Source organism: Athalia rosae, chromosome 1, assembly GCF_917208135.1.
Source record: "Athalia rosae chromosome 1, iyAthRosa1.1, whole genome shotgun sequence".
Classification (NCBI taxonomy): Eukaryota; Metazoa; Arthropoda; class Insecta; order Hymenoptera; family Athaliidae; genus Athalia; species Athalia rosae.
Window position 1 is genome coordinate 23,107,210 of NC_064026.1, and position 15,921 is coordinate 23,123,130.

The window sequence follows — 15,921 nt, forward strand, 5'->3', positions numbered from 1 at the left end:
CCGTACTTTCATATAGTTCTAGATCTCTTTTAAATCATACTGGCGTTGTTTTAATTTTATTCGTCGTCTGTACACTACAGCCTCTGTTGTTGTTTTTTTTTTTTCGATTATTGGGGCCAAAGTTCGGACAGCTTTTATTTCTTTTGTTATTTTAAATGCGGAAGTTGCAATCCATGCTAAGTTTATCTGTTCTTCGAAATGACGGAGCGAACATCTCGTTTGTAAGATACCTAATAAGGGAGGGCAATCGATCGCATCCGCTCGGTCGTCATATTTTTCCAAAGCACATCAATTTTCGTATCCACATTATAACATACATTAGTATATACTTACAGTTATTCTATAAAATTCGCATATAAAAATTTGTTCGCCTGCGGTAATGTGATATGAGACATCTTACTTCCAAGTAAGTGAGATAACGCCCTGAGGTAGAAAAAAATATGGAGGGTTTGCCTCCACTTTTTAATATAAACATTAATGCAGGTGATGATGAACACATCAAGTTCTACCTACGCGCCGTATCGCCGAATTAGCTACGCTCGGTGCAAGGTGTGCCTGTGGTCACGCCCTACAATTTCTTCGATACTTATGGGTATTATAAAAGAGAAAATACATTTTCGAGGAGTCGAAACGAAGCCGTAAGATCGAAGGCTATTACGGACGGGCGGCTCGAAGAAAAGGTGGTTGTAAGGACGTGTGGGTCTTGCACGGCAAAGCCCGAAGGGCGTGAAGTCGAGAAATTATTAGAATTCGGGGATGGCGCTTGAACCGCTTCACCGAATGGTTACGAAGCGACCGCGAAATGCTCGGCAAATGGCCGTTATTTCAGGGGGAGAAACAAAATAAAAATAAGTAGGTACTAAATAAGAATGGAAAAAAAAAAAAATAAAGAAGAAAGATCGAAAGAGACGAGCAGAAAAAACTACCGCCATCAACCACAGAGTCATTCGGATTCGTTTCTCTTTCGCACTTGTACGGTTAAAATATGGAGGACTCTTCGAATTGGCCTATTTCCATACAAATCGAAAATCCTCGAACGTCAGAGGAAGTTTCCTTTCGCATCGGTCAGCGTTTTCGATCGCCTAAAAACGACCAACTGTTTTTCAGTGTCGGTATATACGACGCGAGCAGATCGACTAACACAAATTCAAATTCAGTTGAGAATTGCCATTCGATTTTCAAAAAACTACCCAACGATATATTCACGAGCTTTATGAGAACCGGATGAGGTTTATTTGAAAATGAAGAAAGGACAAAGAAATTTATAGCGCTACCGTGATTGAAATTATTTGTTCTCTATTTGAAATTCAGTTTTTGCATACCAGATTCGCGAATTCACAGCTTCAATTGAGGGACCTCAGTGGGATGACCCCGTGTAACTGAGAAAATTGAACGAGTAATTTTCAAGCTGCGACGTGACCCTGGCCCTCAATCTGATTGTCGGAAACGCTTTTCGTCACCCGCGGAGGTCGTTTATTGTGCGTTCTTTTAGCCCACCGCGTTTTACGGGCTTACACTACAACGTTCATTGCTAAGTGTGCAGAATAAGATCGCGTGCGTCATTCATCACCCCGAACCAAAGGTGACGTATAGAATACTTGGACCCAACATGTAATGTAAACGTCTGCCAAGGAGTAACGCAGCATCCGAAAGATCCTCGCTATTCATTTTTCACCTTATTTTGTCAGTGACTCGACGACCGCATTGTTTACCGCGGCGTTGAATCACCTTCATTATGCTATTCAAATGGTAATATTTCGCGCATTTCTCTGCCTCTCTCTCTCCCCGTTGCCGCGAACATCGCCACTCCAGATTACAACGGTGCGGATCAGACCGCGACAAGGATATCATCGAATCCGCTCGAGTATCTGACTTCACGATCAATCCGTCGAATCACTCTCACGATACGTCATCCTTTCTCATTCGTCCGCTACTCTGCCGAAAGCGTTCACCGCCCACCGACCTTATACGCGTACGATTTCAACGGCAGATTAATAAATCAGCTCTGCACTCCAAGCGTAAATAAATTTTTGAAAATTTTGCCATATTTTCGACCGAAAGACAAAATAAATCAGAAGGAGCCCGGCAATCAATTGAGGATGTAGTGCGTACGACGGTGTGTGATAATCCCCACTTGTCAAATACATCTCAGAAGTCATTCTCGAGATACTAGTTCGCGCGTAACGCGCGTTGACCTCGGGGGGGAAATTGCGTCGGATTACGGGCGACGCGTGAAAGATTTATGGGTCGATACATCCTGAGCGCTACGAGTTTGTGAAGCTGATGATCCATATGTGTAGCTAGAAGTACGTGAAAAAGCAGTTCTGCGCTGTTCACGAATGTTAAGTGACGATTTTTATTCACCAGGTCTATGGTTTCGGTTCGTCATGCTTTCAATTTACTTCTTCCTTCTTTCTTAATTCTGAGCAGGTGATTTTATTATGAACTTCATTTTAAAGTGTCTGTTTTTTTTGTTTTTTTTTGTTTCAGGTAAACACATTTTATGCAGTATTACGAAAGTTCGTGATTTGTAAGTGAAACAATCATCGATTTCAGCTGATTACCTGTACATTATACGCGAAGTGTATTACAAACCGATCGCGAATGTGGTTCACGTTCCCGTCGAGCGCGCGGGGGGAAATATTATTATTGCAAAAATGCAGTTGAATTGACTACAAGGTCGGAACTGTTAACCTCAACCCTTTGGTTGAATTACGTGAAACGGAAGGCCATTAAACATAAATGGCAATCATGCCACGGGCTCTCGTGACTCTGTTTGATATATTATACTTGGGAAAATATTTGTTGCGCTTAGACGCTGGAATTTTTCATTTCATATTGTTCCGTACCTCCAATTTATACCGTCGCGGCAATGAAAACCGCATACTTTACCGTAACGTTCTCTGATTCCAATAATTAATTGCACCGTCGGAGTTATATCGCAGTGTACGGACGCTTTCGAATCAAAGTTCGGAAACTGCAGCCACAGATACCTGCGCCTATACGTTCGTATATAGCTATATGTAATACTGCGGATATTCATCGATGTACATCGAGACGTATAGTATATCTACGCTAATTACCTCAGGCTAATTAATACAGCGCGATTAACTTCAATTAACGCTGATCTTGGGTATCCCTATATCCAGTGTTGGTACGCTCACGAACCGCAAATAGTGTACGTATACGGTAATAGTTCGTGAAACGTATAACAAACAACGGATTCTTTCTACGCATCGTTTCACCTATCAGATAAACATCGTGGCTGCTGGAAATGTTCAATTAACGCTATGATCGTTCGAATATAATGGACTGTTTACACGGCAAATTGCGCGTATAGTTCGAGTCCGATTTATGCCCGGTCGTAGCACTCTACTCCGAGCTAAACTCCTCGCTTCAAGTCGTTTTGTATAACGTCTGCCGCGAAGGGTCTCGGGCACCGCGAGTCTCGTAGTCCTAAGCCGGTCGGCAGTTCGAGAATTCAGTGAAATCTTTCCATCCTCGCGGGTCGTGACGTCACCTGCGCATAATCTTGAAATAAGATGTAACTGAATATAAAGACGTCTCCAAGGTGGCTGATACGGGGATGTCAGCGGTTATAATTTTGAGAGAAACTCGACCTGACGTCAGCTTTATATCACACTTCGGTGACGCTCGAAACTTATTGTTAGTCAGAGAGTGGCATACGGGGTAGGAAGGTCCACTATATGCAGCGGAGAAAATTTAATTAATTAATTTCTCCGCGACGTGGATTCTCCGCTTTCTTTACCCCTCTCTCTCTCTCTCTCTCTCTCTCTCTCTCTCTCTCTCTCTCTCATTCTCTTTCTCTCCGAATGTTCAAATTTAGATCCACCGCTCGCCAAGTTAGAACGCAAATTAAATGCTATCGTCAAAGTTTACCCAGCATACCCACCGAGGGTACCCAGGTACGCTACGTTCGTACGTATCAAGGATATACGTATAATTAATTCGTTTATGATATACATTATGCATATGTACGAAGTTGGATGGACATCTCAGAATCACGGTTCTTCAACTTTTTGTCTTTTTCTTTCTCAATCTTCGTAATGCAGGAATGAAGGGTGCGTAGGTACGCACGTACGTGTGTACTACATCATACGTAACTTGAATGTGGTTGCAAAGAAAATAATTCGCAGTAAGCCCGGATCTTGTCCACCGTTTAAAAAATTTTACCTATGTGATCGTCCCGCACGTTGAAGAACGTCGTTAATCCCACCAAGTCAGCAATATTCGATGAGAATATCGACGCTGAGGTGGCTCTTCAGTCCTTATACAGTCTTTAGTCAGCAATAAGAGTAACCCAATAGAGTAGCTATAGAAAGCCTGTTATTTGAGGTGGCTCGGAGCTGTGCCGGTTAAATTTGAGTGCGATGAAAAACGAAGTCGAGACGTGCTGACGTTATACCGCCAAGAATAATGCATACGGACCAACCGTAAACTGCATAAATATTTTGCGGCTTTGTACCTGCGGTGTAAGATTGCATCACCGAGGATCGCTGCTGACGCCTCACCGACGACCACGTTTTTTTTTTTTTTTTTTTGTCATCACATTTTTTTTTCACACATACTTTCATACGTGCACAGAGCGAGAGAGATAGTTAACCGTGTGTCTCGCGAGCTTCTGGAAAAAGACATTTGCGTCGCGACGAGCTCATTGAGAGGACGACAGGTGTTGAATTAATGCATATTACGTAATTGGCGAACGCGATTCATTCCGATTCACGCCGTACGGGGTTTGTTCTCACGACGCAGATCGTTTTTTTTTCGAAAAAAAGAAATCTGAATAAATGAGTGAACGGATTGATGAAAAATTACTGACAATGAGTCAAACTCGATCAGTCGGTTGTAGCGTATGCGTATGGGTAGGTATGTACTTCTTTCTTCTTTTTTCTCTTCTCTTTTTCCTCTACTTCAGAATCGTGACATAATCGTGCCATTAATTTCGCTCGGGTGTAACAAATGAACGAGGACTGTACCGATCTGAGAGAGAAAGAGAGAAAAAAATTAGCGAGATTAAAAACATCAGAATTATCGTCGCCGATGGGGGAAGAGACAAATTGGAACGAATTTATGGTTTACGACATGACGTTGAAATGGATCTTTCGGGCGACAGGGAGCGACGATTGAAACCATAAAGACGATTCCGTCTTGGCTTCGCCTCGTAATTTGGAGAATGTAATTCGGATCATCCGCACGCGGCCGTTGATATCTGGTATGACTGATCCGCGCGTATTACAAGGGGATCGGACGAAACGGACGGTCCCAGCGGAAGCCGCGACGCCCGACGGTCAGAGCTACATATATGTAGTAAGACTCGGAGTACCATAAGTCTATGCAGAGGTATAACTTTGATGACGCAATTTGATACAAACATGGATTCCGCGCGTAAGGCACCCTCGACCGTATTGAGTTTCGCCAAAGTCATCGATACCCCGACAATTTGATACTCAACGCCGAAGCAACCTCTGGCTTTACCGTCGTACCGGATCACGGAGCAGAAATTAACCGAACGTCTCCCAGGAGAGAGTGAACTCCGCTCGAGGGACTTTGAAGGAGATTATATCATTACGATCGGGATGCTCGCCGTTCGAAATAAAATATGAGAACAAATAAACGCTACGAATTCCTTTCGGTTTCAAAGGACGTGTGTGACCAGTGGCTATTCCGCATGATTTTCAAATCACCGAAAGAATCGTTCGAACGAACGTGAGCCAGGGAGACCTTCGTTATTCCGAGCGCGGAAAGAAAATGGAAGAACGAATTTTTATCAACGTTGATTTTAATTCATTTTTCATCGGCACGCCAAACGGGACGAGTGTTGATTCACCGTCGATAATCAATGACTCCATAATTGAGACCACATTTTATGCGTATATCCTATGCAGTTCAGTTTAGGTTTAGGTTTAGGTTTTTTTTTTTTTTTCTTTTTAAATTCTAACAGCGTTACGGCTAGAGTATGTGGATACTCGTACGTGCGCGGATATTACACTATTCGCGCTGTCATTAAATTTGCTACGGTGTTGTTGTACGTTGTTATTATAGATTTATATTTTATTATTTATGCGCGTCATCGACGCGCGGCAAGGTAGCGATTTTCATCCTCGATTTAACTACTTCACACCTCTCGCATTGCGGAGGATCAATTACCGTTGATTGGCTATTCGGAGCGTCGTCGTGTCGGTGTCGGTTTGATTATTATAAGCCGGTAGATGAAATTCATTTGCATATATGCACCAAGTAAATTATGCTTATCTTACATTCTATACACAACAAGAGATTATAAGCTCCGCATGGCTGTACGGTAGTCGCGGATATTATATAATAACATAATACCAAGGGCGGTGAAAATTCATACGATTTAAAGGGTGGGATTGACCTCAAATATATATGTATATATATATATTTTTCTGTTTTTGTTACTCTGATCGAAATTAAATTACGATTTTCCAATCAGCTCCCTCCATGGGGCCGCAGGGAACCTGGGGGGAGGAATGAGAGGAGACGAGAGAGAGAGAGAGAGAGAGAGAGAGAGAGAGAGAGAGAGAGAGAGAGAGAGAGAGAGAGAGAGAGAGAGAGAGAGAGAGAGGCGAGAGGGGGTTTTGCCGGTTATTCGTCAGAAAATTTCCTCTCATCACCGACAGAATAAAATCCAATCAGCCACACCATACTAATTATAGAGGATTTGATTGCTTCCTCGTTAATAAGGGAATGCCTTTGTTGATCCCGGTATATGCTGTTATACATTAATTTGGTACCACTAATTAACGAAACTAACCAATTAAGCGCTTTCGAAATTACAATTAAATTCCATTAAACGTTACGCGAGACGAGCCAGCAACGCGTGCGTGTTTGTACAATTATTTTACTGCACGGTTTGTAGGTATATACGGTTGTACTTGTGTACGTGTACACAGTGTATATGCAAACAATTTTTCCATCATATGACAAAATTTCAACCTGCGAATTCTCAGAGCACGTCAAACCGAGTAACACGTGTAAACGCGTTACATCTACATCGTACCGCCGTATCGTAGAATGCAGAAACACAGCTAGATGATAAAATACTACGCCGCACGGTTGTGTAGAAAGTTTCAACGAATGTCGAGAGCAAAAGTCCCGCGAGCCTTCGTTCTCGTCCCCGCAGAAGCAGTCTAGCATTTTGACACGAGCTGAAATTGCGCGAAACAATGGTTCGTCGTGTATTGAAATCCTCACCCCAGAAAAGTTATTAATTATTCTGTAGCGGCAGCTCGTTCGTCGACGGTCGAAGCTCGTTTTGTGGTCAGATTCAAATTCTCCACCCCCCTCACAGCGTCGCATCTGTACATACGTATCCGTACGTATAATACTTCGACCATATCAGCTGCCTCTGGTTTAATATAAACCGTACACGTATAATAGCCGAGGGCGGCGAAAACAACCACGCAAGAATTATAGCCGTTTCGTACACGTACGGAAAAAAAAAAAAAGAAAAAAAAAAAAACCCCGATATGACCAGGTAAATAAATGAAATAAAAATGAAAATGAAAATGAAAATGAAAATAGGGGTGAAACGAGACTTGCAATAAAACTTATTGCCATAATCCATTCGTCGGGTAAAATATTTCCAGGAAACCTGTCCGCGATATCTCTCGCGCGTATACGGTGAAAAAACAACGAAAAAAAATATATATGATACGAAAAAAAAAAATATTTCGGATAAAAAGCACAAGTCGTGAAAAATAATGTCAACGAACTCCTGCACGACGTTTCAACCTAGCTCTCCTTCTCACCCCGTGGCCATTTCCGTTTATATACATATCTGAAATACGTACGTATGTATGTATAATCGTTCGAGTCTCGTGTTACGATAAAGAGCTTGCATACCTATGAGCGGATAATGGATTATACGAGTACGGCGAGGCACCTACTTCTTGGCTGATTAATAAAACCAGTGGCGATCAACTCATGTAATTGTGATTCATCGACGCTCGATCTAAGGGGTTGCACGGTAAAGTTGTGACATCGAATCGGCGTTGCACAAGTCGACCCTCCGTTACACGAATTCCAAATTCTATAAACGATATGCGGTGGTGGTTCATGCGCGGCGTTGTAGAATCGAAATACCCGAAGACTCGCCGCGAAGCGTTTCCGATCGCTTTCCGTAAAAGTTAAAAAAAAAAAGAAAAGGAAACGAAAAAAAAACCCGAACCCCGTTTGCTTTCATGTACCCACCACACCCACAGCTATATGTATAGTCGGTAAGCTTGCGGGTCATCGACGTTTCAGCGTATAGTCGTTTGCTTTTCGGTCGATTATCGCGTTTCCAGGTACGAACGCCCGCGTAGTCCGCGTACGTATGTACGTACGGATAGGTAATAATATATCCGCTGCACATACGTACGGTGTATACCTGACTCGTATGTATTCGACCGCAGCGTATGAGGAACGGGTATGCTCTTCCGCGTATTTCGGTGAATATTCAGTTTAGCACGAGCGCATCGTGGTCGGGAATCCCCTGGGCTTCGCGCGAGGGTACAGGAGGCGCCTACGTACCCCTATAGCAAAGCTTTGTGCGCGTGGGACTCACGGATGGAATTGGATTGAATTTTTACCATATTTTGCCTTTATTTATTTTTCCTTCGACTCTGAATTCGATGCCGCACGAGAGACTGTAACATCGTATGGTTTTCGTTACACGGAAAAACTGTGCGATCCGTCCGGTGTAACGAAGTTCGAATGTTTGGCGAAATTGCGATGCCCTCGGAAATTGCGAAACGCCGAAAGTGACGATGACATTTTCACGGGCGACGGTGATTCACGTAGAAATAAATAACGCTAACGAGCGAAATGAAAAAAAACAAACAAAAAAAACAAAAAAAAACAAAAAGACAAAGGAAATGCGGTTGGACCGTTGGCGAAGTGCAGTTCACAGATATGAGAATTCAACCTGATTGAACGTTGATGTGGGATTTGTGGCGTTATTAACTTAGGCGGGTAACGCCCTCAATTAATCTGCATAAGGCCGCTGTGATGCGTAGTACCCGGATGAAGCAGCCTGTCCGCAATTAGTAACAGAGACAGGATCTCGCTGCCACGTACCCTGGACGTTACAATGGACCAAAGTTATCTGGAATTTAGATCCTACGGAAGCAACCTCCCATTACAAAATACGGACAATCAAACTGACCCGGGACCGCGTTACATACATATACGCCAGACAATTCTACGTTCGTCGTCTGCTAGGATCCCGCTTCAGACGTACTTACACCTATGGACCCTTTCGGGATCTGGTTCCACTTACCTCTGGTATTACACAACATGATTATTATGCAACAATTACAAACCTCGTCAAGAAGGGCAACCGCTGTAGATACACGTATACAGCAGTCACGTACGTACCTATACGTACGGTGTACGTAAGCACCTGCGTTTTGTAGCCATCGTACGGACACGCCAATCCCAACACAATTTGGTTCACATCCTGCACGATATTTCTGGACTTGAGTACCTACCCCCACGTGACGGAAGGAGACCGCTGAAATGTTCGGAAGTAGGCGCGGCCTCCTAGGTCAATAATTAACACCCTCTGGACCAAATAATAACCGGTTGATTTCAATTCACGCGTTATTGCTATACAGCCTGACGGGGATAGTTCATCGACCTTCGCGTGACATCGCACATCACATTCGCCGCATATATAGCAATAATTGCGGTTCGAAATACTTGGATTTCTTTTTCTCTACGCGTCACAATTGCGACAACCTTCGGACGAGTACGCGTGATACAATTGTTACATGGCCTGCCACTCGGAGTCACGGTCACCTCGAAGATCACCGCGTGGTTAATCGGACCTTGGAGATTACGAAAACTAATTTCACGCGAAATACGAAAAGAAATAGACATTTTCAGGACGACCAGATCGTACGTTGATCTTTCAGCTCTGAGAGATTTCGATTCATACCCGAATATCGTTAGATGGCAATACAGCGAATGAATTCTATTCAGTCTTCGTTAGTGCGCGTGGGGTGACGTAAATATTTATTTATACTCGTAGCGAGGTTCAGATAAGACTCTGCAAACGTTGCGAACTTGGATAACGCGTTGTGGTCTAGTAGCATAATAATATCGGTGATAATGATTGCAGAAAAAAAAGGTTGCCACGAGACGACGACGCGAGGAATGACGACACGCGAACGTCGCGCGCGGTTTCGCCTTATCTCCTGTACTCGAGTCTCGTGGATGATCCTCACGGACTAATCAGCGAATTCGGAGTGAGAATATTTTCGGCCATTCGAATAACGTAGGATTCCCTGGTCCCTAGTCCCGTCGGGAGTGCATCGTTTTTCCACGTTCGCGTGTGGAATCGACGTGGTACCAGGTCCTGTGTGAACCTCCCCGCGAAAGCACGGTGGATGTTTAACTCGTCCGGAGTACGGATTATACATTTCAACGGCGTCACTCTAAGTTCTGCGCGATGCCGTTACGTCACTCTTTCAATGGTATTTAACCGTAGCGATCAACGAATACGAAAAAAGCAGACGCTCGCGATTTGGTCCGTACTTACTGATAGTAATTGGCGTTAAATTACGGCTAAAAAATTATATCCGTTAAAGCTACCTTCGCCGTTAATTACCGTCGATCTCGGGACTCCCTATCTCTCGGTTCTCTCTCAAGCCCTCTTTTTACGCCGGTTGATTCGCGAGAAAGAAAAAAAAAAAACCCGATAATTAATCGCGATCGAAATTCTACTTCGGTATACGTATTATATATATATATATGTATATATATATATATATATATATATATATATCTGCGCTCGCGACCCTCTTGCCACGAGTATCATCGACGAGGTCGCGAGTGAAGACGAATGACAGTAACTATCGACTTTTCGTACTGTAAATTATTCGCCGGAGATCTTCTGAAGAATACGTAACGAAAACAAACTTGAAACCATATGAAGAGAAGGGGGTATGTTTGATTGATTCAATTGAGACTCACTTATACATGCACATTCGCCGCGCTCTGAACTGGAGCGATCGTTCAGTTGAAAAAGAGCAGTTGGTGCTGCCGCGGTAAAGGTAGTTAACAGGTATTCCGTGTACCTGCCACATTATGAATTTATTATACACAGCAATTCCAATCGGCTCATAGTTCGGATACTGTAATGGCCTAGACTTTACTTGTAGGAGGCACGGCTGCAGGTACCGAGAAAATCATTTGTTCTGATTTTTCCTTTTTTCCTTTTTCCCTCTTTTCAAATCGTTGGAGAAAAAACTGTTCCAGGTAACGCACATCGCGCGGGAGGGCACAAATTCAAAGAAGAAATAAACGTGAAATGAAATGAAACGCAGAGGGACGCAAATCTAATCGATTCTTTGAGAAGTTGAGCGAAACTTTTGCAGTATACCACGTACGTACGCTACATACACGCGTACGTAGGTTCGACGGTCTGGCGTACGTACGTTGGGATCTATCAGATGTAGGTTTCCTGCGTGGTTCGCGGGTTCTATATGGAGTCGTGATTTCACGTCAGGCGGCACGTTGTCGTAAATCAAACGACATTGCTTAACCTCGTCCAAGTTTGGACTTTCCGTGCCGTGTGGTGGAGCGCAAAGCGTACGTACACATCTTTGGTACGCCCTACGATACGGAGGTAGAAAAATTATTCGACACAAAAAACTGCCGTTGCTACCGTACAGAACGCCCAAAGGAATTGGAACGAGGGAGAGGAGTCCGTATTGTACTATTGTACACAGCGAGACTCGAGAGAATTATAAAATTCTCTGGACTCTGCGCAGCCCTTTTTTGTATGTATCTTCGCGCCCGCACAAGATTGATAAAAAGAACGTATCTCGTTGGCGAGAGCTGGAAACGCTATTACGGATCAGGTACTTGTGAATTCCGGGTGCATTCCTGCCGAGCCAGAACCGATATTGATAAAGAGATATTAGGATTGGAAGGTCCTTCGTTCGCCCTGCACCGTGCCCGGAATTTGGTTAGTCTTCGACCGGACGGCACGCCTTTGATGATAAGAATAAATAGCGGCGTGTACGAGGTATCGTACCGATCCGTGTAAAACGCTAAGGAAAGTACAATTATCGGTTACATGTATATTAAACTACGTGGCGTTGGATCGTTAGTCACGATCGTTAAATAAATTTTTTCCTTCAAAACTATGTTTATCACGATTTAACTATTCGTTAAGTTGAGAAAACGGTGTGTGCTGGAGCAATAAATTATTTTACCTATACGTTCACGGGCCTACGCGGACCGATCACCCCGGCCCAGCTCCGCCGTCGTGTATACGTACATACGTATGTACGTACTATGCTAATATTTTTTTATAATCACGGAATTGTAGCAGTTTATCCACCCATCGGTGTAATTCAATGTCTCTTGATTGAGACATCGTTTATAGGACGGGAGCGACTCGAGGAGCGACCCACCACTATTCGTGAGAAAATGCGATCCATCCTGTACGATGTTCTTCTTCTTTCTTTTTGGCTTTTTGGTTTCCGGCGTCAAATATGGAAATGGTATAGTTTGTACGGCCAGTAAATCACGAGACGTAATTCAAAGATGGAAATTTCTGCCGGTACACCTACTAAAAGAATGCTCATAAGTCTGACGCGTTAAGATTTAACGCTCCCCATTGCCGCGGGAGCGATGCATACCGAGTCCATAACTTCGTACGATTCTTATACACGTGAACCACCCGGGCGACTCGAAAGTGGCGAGGCGAGACTCCCGAGGAAAAAGAGATTTTCACTATGGAGATGAATGTGGCGTAAATCTCGCGGCTTTGCGAAACCGTTCGTTGCAGTTTTCATGTAATTTTTGTTTTCACGATTGACCATCTTATTTTCCCCTATTCTCGAGCTCGAGGCGAATATATTCGATAATACGATAAGTGATAACGAACACTCGATCGACGTATGCCAAGTTGAAATTCTCGTCGAATAAATACCCTCGACATTTGTTACATCATCCAGTGAATTTGCATTGATAAACATGGATAAACTTGTATATATATAAATAACGTAACTGTTTTTTTTTTTTGTTGCGGGAATCGATAATTATCATGCAATGGTACGTACATGTACATGTAACCGCTGTTCGAATACATGAACGTCTTTCCAATTACAATATGCAACGTAGTGTGTATTTTATCATTCCGATAAAAATGAGGAAAATTATTTCTCTTTGAAGAAACGTGAACAATAATAAAAATCACTAACCTTGGCTCGGGTCGAATTGACTCGGAGGAAGTGAAAAAAGACAACAACAAAACAAAAAGGGTCGTAGACGAATTAAAAGTTTGTTTACTGTAACTATTTATCTTGTACTCGGTATCACTCGTACCCCCGTATACACTTTCGCACTTTTATTATCCTTCGAATGAAATTTCGCACCCGTCAGGTACTCCGGTCAATAGCGGCAGGTGTTCTCCTTGGCTGTGATACGTCTCTGTGTGATCCGCGAACACTTCAGAGACGCGTGGTAAAGTAAGACTGCTCCACTTCCATCGCATATCCTCTATTATACGCGTCGCGGCACACGGGGGACCGCGGGCGAGGTTGATGTCGGGCGTCTGAGCTCACTCTCCATTCGCGTCTTCTTCTAATGTAGATATACGCAAACAAGCACACGCGCGTATGTGTGTATATTCATGAGAATGTACATAAACAACACAGTCGTGCGAGTCCGCGTCCTTTTGACGCTTCAAACATATCGGCGTGCCGCATCTGTGATAAAAGCGTCTACCGTGTACATACTCTGTCCGTTTCGTTCCTCTTCTTACGCTGATGCAAAAGCACAATCGGCATCCGCATCTGTAATACACACGTGTACGTCGCAAGTACGACATACATAGGTACGAATACCTGTACGTGAAAGCTCCAGCTCGCGCTGACTCACTCGATACGTCGAATGAATTTTTATTACCCCTCTCGCAATGGATGAAAATTTATCACTTCTTGGGTAACCGCGACTCCGTATAATAATGCGTTTCGAATAATCTTGAAATCCCGTGCATTATATACCCTATGGGGATAATTCGAGTGACTCCGAACGTAAAGCCGAGCCACTTACGCGGTACGGTTGGTTAACGGTTTTCCGGATAGATAAGATTAATTTTTTCTCTATTTATTTACTTATGTATTCGCTTTTTTTTTTAATTCGGGTACAATTAACCGCGACGACAATTCGAGACAACAAATTTCGTATAATACCCATCTGCGGGGTATCCCTATACTCGTAGGATCATTTAAAACTTTTAAACTCAAGACACTAATCTTTAGTGTCGACGGGGCGGTCCGGAGCAGCAGCGGCGGCGGCACACAGCATCACCGTAGTAGACTTACAGCGGTGAAATTCTTCCGAGGTGATTCGCTGATAAACTCTGACGACCCTACTAATTAAAACTACATACCACTCGGTCAACTATTTCAATACACCCACGCGTTCTTTTTACCCATTTTCTTAATTATCGAGTTCCTTTACACTCGGTGGGAAATCTCCCCATATCGTTACGCCCCGATATCGATCGATCACCGTCGCACCGACGTTGCAACAATATCGGTGGACGAATGTCGTTCGAATTATTCCAACTGTACACCGGAGTGCCCAACGACCTTTGTTTACTTCGATAGGTGAACCGCTTGAGTTCGAAATCCCGCAGGAAACCTCGTACGTAGCAAAGTACCGTTTGGAAGATGGATTTTTCTCGAAACCGTGGCTATAGTTCGTCTACCGATCGCGTTGATCTCATCTGTGCATAACGAACAAGATTCCGCTGCATATTTCTAGAGTTAGTTCAGAATAATTAAATAAACGTTGTGCGGACCTCCCACGATATTTCGACAAAGTTGGGCATTGTGCCCAAAATAAAATCATTTCTCTCTTCGCGGAATCGAGCTGCGACGTCGATCCAGTATAGACATACATATATGTATAAGAAAACTACATGGCTATAGGTACGCATTGCAGGAATGCGGCGATTCTCATTACTATAATTGGCAATGCGTCGTCGAACGGAGGGTCGGAGGGCGGGGGCGTTTCTTGAAATCGATCGAAATACTGACGCTCGTCGCTAAATCGGTTGATCGTTACGATATATAGTATAGGTGCAGGGTATGCTACGTACCATTCGTAAACAATTATGTACTCGGGTGGAGGAATTCGTACGAAAAACAGGCGCAAGCCTCGCCCAAGTAAGGTATCGCACCGTCCGAGGATCGCATGAGTTTTAAAGGCGTGTATGAGCGGTAGTTTTATATATAGTACATGTAGATACGGAGTTTCGCGACGGCCCGCGAGAGAAACGCGTATTCGGAGGCCCCGCGGCTATCTACACGTACCAACGCTCCGCGCGCACACACAATCCCTATGTTTTTTTACAATTTTTTTTTTTTTGTTTTTTCTTTTATCTTTCCGCAGCGGGTCAGCTGACGAGGCTCTAAGGTTGTGGGCATGAACTGTGCGGACAGAAATAAAGATTAGCCATCGGGTAGAATCGCGCGAATCTCTCGCTGCGGTGAATGAGATTGTTGGCCGCTGAGTCAGCGGCAACCCGTAACGCCTAGAGCCACTTGATAAATTCTCACATATTACGCTACCGACACGCACGCGGTTTTACAACTGTATAGAACCCACGACAACCCCACGTACCTTGAAAACATAATAAGTACATCCAGTTGCTCAGAATCGTACCATTCCCTCGTACGTGTGCGTTCACATCTATTTTCATTGAGATTCGGTGAGACGTTGAGCGAGACGTAGAAGAAAAAAAAAAAAAAAAAAAAAAAAAAAAATAACGAAAGGGACACAATCCGATGTCCGCAGTGATCTGATCTGAGAACCCACGGTTGACCCGAGGGTCAAGAGCATGCGATCGGTCAACTCGTTCGGGCACAAGGT

General features: G+C 43.7%; 2 protein-coding genes across 3 annotated transcripts in view; one reads left to right on the forward strand and one right to left on the reverse strand.

The window, feature by feature from the left end:
* LOC105691327 (synapsin) overlaps window positions 1-15,921 on the forward strand; it is a gene marked incomplete at its 5' end in the record, with an annotated part of 93,613 nt that overhangs the window by 38,953 nt on the left and 38,739 nt on the right. The window lies entirely within an intron of this gene.
* Window positions 1-15,921, reverse strand: part of LOC105691372 (metalloproteinase inhibitor 4) — a 49,705-nt gene that overhangs the window by 23,592 nt on the left and 10,192 nt on the right. Inside the window, exon 1 of one of the 2 annotated variants that reach the window (XM_012409787.3) lies at window positions 13,242-13,594. The exons of the other annotated variant lie outside the window; for it this stretch is intronic. The gene's annotated coding sequence lies outside the window, so the exon portion shown is untranslated. Of the gene's footprint in view, window positions 1-13,241; window positions 13,595-15,921 lie in introns of those variants that run through there. 2 annotated transcript variants of the gene reach the window in all.